At 36.3% G+C, this 6,692-nt stretch overlaps 1 pseudogene; it reads right to left on the minus strand.

Moving 5' to 3' along the window:
* Positions 1-841: 841 nt before the first annotated feature.
* Positions 842-1,274, minus strand: LOC109117926 (annotated as a pseudogene).
* Between the last annotated feature and the right edge of the window lie 5,418 nt (positions 1,275-6,692).

Here is a 6,692-nt window from a genome sequence, read left to right on the forward strand (position 1 = left end):
TATACTCTTGACCCTTTTTATATTTACTTTTCCCCATTGTTTTATGCAACTTTATTGAAGAAAAATAAACCAATTACTAGCAAAGCTATTAGTTGATCACTCATCCATTGACAATTTGCATCATTTACTCAGTGCTATATTAAACAGTGTATTGGAAGATAGATTAACTAATAGCGCCAAGCCTCCTAACAATTTAAATGAAAACTGCAAAATGTTTTGAGACCCTATTTCAGAATACAAAGGTGTTTAGAGTTCTAATTTCCATTCTCTGTAGAAGAAGAACAGGTCATTCCTTCATTGACATGCATAAAATACATCACATTTTCTGTTCTGCTGATGCTATAAATTCAATACCAATTCTCCAGACACCAGTTATGAGCAAATAGTATATCATGTAACCTCAAATCTCTAACAGTGAAAGCTTAACAAAAACAGATGCTGGTAGAGTAATGTTGCTTCCTTGCCGTGACAACCAAGCATCCATCTCCCCCCTCAGTTGGCTTCTTCAGCAATTAGAGCTGTAAGGAATAGCTTAGTCTCAAAACTAACTTAGCGTGAGGACACTGGCCACATAATACACATACTCCATTTTTTAAAACAATTCTGAATCTTGGGGAACTGATCTCTTGTAATTACTTTACAGTTTCTAAAAGCAGTTACTGTCCAAAACTGGAAGAACTTAAGTCTTCTCAGATGAGCATGTGAATGAATGGAGGAAGGTAAAAACTTAAATTAAAAAAGATGAGGTCTAAGGGAGCAGCTGGATAAGAAAATAAAAAAGGAACAGTAATTTAAAGTTTATTCCAGCTATAATGCAGGTTATTCTGATTTTAAAGTAGCATCACATGGCACAGTTCTGAGTCCATTCTTGAGATATTCTGTTGTACTTGTCTCTGTTTTATAGATCTGTACAATCTCTGGCACTAGGAGGTCATCTGGGTTTGGATCACATAGCAGTGAACAAATGGATAAAAGAACTTCAGAAATAGTTAAAGCAGGAGACCACTGTGATCTTAGACTATTGAGACAAATGCTGACATTACTGTTAGTATTTGGATGATAAATTCTTCTTGTAAATGCAACGTTAGGTGGTTTGAAGGGATAGTCTAGGAAAATGAACTCCCAAAAAGAATACACCACTTTGATTTGGGCTGTCATTAGGTCCTATTAATTGTGGCTTGCCAATGGAACATGTCATCCCCAAGTAGGCTTGCAGAACATTGTGCTGGAGGGTCATGGGCCAAATCACTAAGTTCCTTATTAATCTGCTTCAACGCCAAGGTCCGTGCTGTCCTGGCCCTCCATGTCCACATGTACATAGTACTACCTCATCTGGACGTCCTCAGCTCCCAGTGGCTCAGATAAGGCCTTGGGACCTTGGTATGCGGAGGCAGTTCTTGTGCACAGCAGCCTGGCCAAGGCTTACAATTATTTTTTATGTTTTGAGATCCTCTGATTCTTTGGCCTAATTACTTTGAAAGATTATTTTAAAATCTTGGTGGCAAAGGAGACATGGAGCAATTAAAATTAGAAAAGGGTTTTTAAAAACAGTATTATATGGCCAGAGATCTAGCTCAGTGGTGCCATACCTGCCTTGTGAGCTCAAGGTCCCGAGTTCATCCCCAGTACTATTAAAAACAAACAAAAAGGGGCCAGGGATTTAGCTCAGCGGTTCATTGGCCTGCCTTGCAAACGCAAGGACCCGAGTTCAATCCCCGGTACCAAAAAACAAACAAACAAACAAACAAAAACAACAGTATTATAATTGATATTAACTTCTCTATTGGATTAATAAACATAAAATCAGAGTCTAACACTGGGTGGCAATATTTAATCATTTATTTTCAAATCGCATGTTTTGGTATTAATTTTTCATAATATTTTAATATTTAAATAATTTATAAAGTTTCCATTTCTAAATATAAATAACAGAGATAGATATGACGACTTGCATCTGTAATTACAGCATTCTAGGAGTCTGAGGCAATAAGATCACAAGTTGGACCCCAGCCTGGGCAACTGCATGACTTAAACAGATTTTAAAAGACTGTCTCAAACTAAACTAAACTAAACTAAACTAGACTAGACTAGACTAGGATGTAGGTCAGTACAAAGGCACTGGGCTCAATTCCCAGTACCCCAAAATATAGTGTAAGTTAATTTGGAGTCAGAAAGCATACTAAAATTGAGGTTTCTACTTACTTGTATCCATAATGAAAACACATAAAAAATAATGGACAGTAAAATGGGTCTAAAGACTGAAAAATTTTGAGGGAAAGAAGAATAGCAAGCTACAGTCTCACTTCTCCCTTAATTACTTTCATTCGGCACATTTGTGAATGAACACTAGTATATAAATGGCAGAAACAAACATGTTTAAAACCTCAATTGTTAATTGTATTTTAAAAATTTTTACTAGGAGGCTGTTTTACTCCTTGTAGTATTCTGTGTATCTGATGTCTGCTACTTATTTAAAAACACAGTTCCTCAGAAAATTAAGGAACAGAGAACTTTGCAACATAAAAATACAGTCTGAAAAAGAAAAAAGAAAAAAGAAAATGTAGTCTGGAGATTATCCACACATCTTTTTGAATAAAGTTTCATTCTATTAAAACAGATTTTCATACTAATTTTATTTCAACTAATACCCTGAATATTATCTTCTTTGCATATCCTTGAAGAATAGGAAAGAAACCTAAGCATGAGGGCACAGACCTGTAATTCCAACACTCTGAAAATTCATAGCAATTTATCACAAAATTGTTCTTTCCACATAAACAAGTGGTTTTAAATTTTAACATTTCACATAAAATATGAAGCATATATTATGATAAATAAAAGGAACACTATAAAACCACCAGCCACCTTTAAGAAATGATTCACTCTGCACACCATGAAGCCCTTCCCTAATCACATGCACCTACCTGTATTCCTATTATAATCATGATCTTTAATTTTGTGATTATACCTCCACTCTTCTAGTTTACTTACATTTTGTACTAAATTAATATGTTATTTACTCATTCTCCTGTTGACAAACATTCAGAAAAAGTTAACATATTAGTGTTTCTGATGAAAATTAACTTCAAAATGACTAATGTTGAGGGGAAGGGGTCTCTGACCATACACAGTCCAAGTCAATGTGCTGTATAAACCATCAAAGGTATATAGAACATTTATGTTCTTAACAGAATTGCAAAGCTTCCCAACGTTAGTGGTTATGGTTGTATTTGATGAATCCTTTTTCAAAAGAGATTCAAGTTTGGTTTTAATTCTTACAACAAACTAGTTTTGAAAAATTAGTTCACTCAACGCCATGTAATGAACATGCCCTCTGTAGCAACTCTGTGAAACTGCTGCTCAAGTAGAAAAATTAGCTGGCTTAAAGCAAAAGAAATTGATATTTTCTCAAAGTCTAGAGGCTAGAAGCCTGAAATTAAAGTGTGAGTAAAATCATGCTTTCTCTGACAGCTCTAAGGGAGGATCCTTCTTTCTCTCTTCTTGCTTTTAGAACCTGCAGGCAGTGGTAACAGACCTATGGCATACATGCTGCAGTGGATTGGTTTGTTATCCCTGAAAGCTCTAAAAGGTTTGCCACTGCTGTTTGCAGGCAACCCTTGGTGTTCTTTGGCTTAAAGATACATTGCTCTAACCAGGAATGGCAAGGGCAGTTCTGGGCAACAATGGCAAGGCAGGGGTTATCATAAGCCCTGATTTCAAATTACACTACAAAACTACTGTGATAAAAACTGTATGGTACTGGCAGAAGAACAGATGTGAGGATCAATGGAACAAACTAGAGGATGCAGAAACAACTCCAGACACGCTCAGCCACCTTATCTTTGACAAAGGAGCCAAACACCTTCACTGGAAGAAAGCTTCTTTAATAAATGGTGCTAGAAAAACTGACTTTCCAAATGCCAAAGATTGAAACTAGACCCGTATCTTTCACCACACACTAATCTAAAATCAAAATGGATCAAAGATCTAAATATTAAAACAGAAACACCAAATCTGCTGAAAAGAGAACAGGTAGAATGCTTGAGGACACAAGAGCAGGCAAAGACTTTATGAACAAAATCCAGACCACAAGGGAAATCCCTACAAAGAATTAACAAATGGGACCTCACTTTATTAAAAAGCTTCTGCACAGCAAAAGAAACCACCAACAGCATGAAAAGACTGCCCATAGCATGGGAAAAAATTTTTACCAGTGTTCAGATAAAGGATTACTATATAGACTACATAAAGAAAGAAAAAAAAAATCAGACCCCCCCCAAATTTAAAGACCCAATCCAAAAATGAGTAACTGAAAGACACTTTAGATGATGAATTATGAAGAGCAAATAAATATATGAAAAAATGTTCAACATCACTAGTCATTCATGAAATGCAAATTAAAACATTGAGATTCCACCTCACTCCAGAAAGAATGGCTGCTATTAAGAAATCAACCAATAACAAATGCTAGAGGGGCTGTGGGGAAAAAGAAACCATTCTCCACTGTTGGTGGGAGTGTACACTGGCACAACCACTGTAGAAATCAGTGTGAAGATTCCTCAAAAAACTAAAACTAGAGGTTCCACTCAATCCAGCTATACCTCTTCTTGGTATCTTTCCGAAAGAATTAAAAGCACTATACTACAGTGATATAATTCATACCAATGTTTATAGCAGCACAGTTTATAATAGCTAAATCTTGGAACAGTACACATGCCCATCAACTGATGAGTGGCTAAAGAAGATAAGGTTTTTTTATACAATGGAGTACTTCTCTGCCATAAATATGGATGAGCTTCAGAAATTTACAGATGAATAGATGGACCTTGAGACCATACTCTTAAGTGAAATGAATCGGACACATATGTTTAAATGCCACATTGTTTCTCTGGTGTGAGAAACTGAAGTGGAAATAAGGAATTAAATGTATAACAGATATTAGGAAATGGGGAAAAACTATTCAAATGGAAAGGGAAACAAGGGAGGAGGTAGAAAGGGACAAGAAAAAAGTGAAAATGGAAAAAATGGAAGCAAAGATTTTTGTTCTTTTTTACACAGGGAGGGGTAGGGGCCTGAGGTGGGGTCTGAGCTAAAATAAAATTTATTTTAAAATGAAAATAAAAATAAAACTAAAAAGATGCATCACTCTAGCCACCTGATTGTCTTCACTGTGTGCACTTTGGAATCTTCCTTTGTCTCACAACACGGTGCAAGCTACAAAGTCCAGAAGCAGAAGAGCTAGCACACTGAGTTCCCAAAACTCTAGAGGAAAAAAGGCTTCATTGACTCAACGTGGGAGAGGTGAGATTTGGTAAGGAGCTGGCCCAGGGGTTCCCATCCATTCTTGATCGGCTCCCTTCATCTCAGAGAACTAGACACTTAAGTCTTCCTTCTATGGTATGTACGTTTCTGTGTCCAAAATTGCCCTTTTAAAAAGCAAATGTCTAAAAATAAGGCATCACTCAAGTATACTGAGTGCTTTTACAAACTCAGGAAAGATTTCTAATATATTTTAGATAATTCCCAAAAGACATTTTCCAGTTAATAGACAATACAAATAATACTGCTTCTGAAGTACATACAGGACACTTTACAGCATCTTGCAGTTTCTTCTGACATTTCATCAGCAATGATGAGCACTAACTTTATTATTTCAAAACAAATATTCTTCAATTTCTGAAGTGCAATTTTCCTTAAAGATACTAAATACTAGATACCAATACTAGAGCTGAACAAAGTCATCAAAACAATCATTTCAAAAATTTGGAAATTAACAAAAAACAAACAAATTAAGAATCTTTTGTTCATGAGTAACTCCTGGACTTTAAGAACTTAAATTGTTCTTGGAGGACAACTACTCTCATCAAAGATTAGTAGGCAGTAAATAGTGCTGTCTATTTCAGTGATAAGCCAATAAATTTTCAGAGGTAGTGTTCAACTATTGTGAGCCAGTAAGGCCCCCAGTTTTTTACTGACCTGTGTTCAGTTACAAGTACATATAAATTTAATTTTTATGTCTTCCCTTGCTTTTACTTCCTACTGAGCCCTTTGGTGACCTTGAATTAGAGATTAATCAGAAGACAGCACAAAGGTCATTTTTTTTTAAAAAAACCTGACTACAGAAGTAATACCAGAAAACTTTTCCTACACAGAACAAGAATTTAACACACAGATAAATGAGGCATATAAAACCCTCAATAGCCATGATCAAAAAACAACAACAACAAAAAATACTCCATGCCACATAATACCAGATATCCAACAAAAAAAACAGAATCTTTTCGGATGGGGACTGTAACTGACTTGCTCTATAATTTAGGTTTGCCCTTGAGTTTAATTGTAGCTCAGGCTGGCCTCAAACTTGTAGCAATTCTCTTGCCTCAGCCTCTGGAGTGGTGGCATTACAGGCATGTGCCATCACACAGGGCAAAATACAAACAGGAAACAGAATCTTAAAAGCTTTTGGAGATCACTACCCTAGACTTCTGGCCCCAGGCCAAGACTGTGCTAGTATCTGGATCTGTACCACAAAGGCGCTGGGGGCCGTAAAGTCCATTGTTCTGAGCTCCAGAAGATAGAGCAGAAGTGAACAGAGAGAGGGGGCTTCTCTGAGGCTCCTTGATGAAAACTGAAGCCCATTGGGAAAATGAAAAAACATTTCTGCAATAAAGTCACAGCAGACCATAGTGGTT

The sequence above is a fragment of the Fukomys damarensis genome, unplaced genomic scaffold, assembly GCF_012274545.1.
Source record: "Fukomys damarensis isolate Sample0158 unplaced genomic scaffold, DMR_v1.0_HiC HiC_scaffold_31, whole genome shotgun sequence".
Taxonomy (NCBI): domain Eukaryota; kingdom Metazoa; phylum Chordata; class Mammalia; order Rodentia; family Bathyergidae; genus Fukomys; species Fukomys damarensis.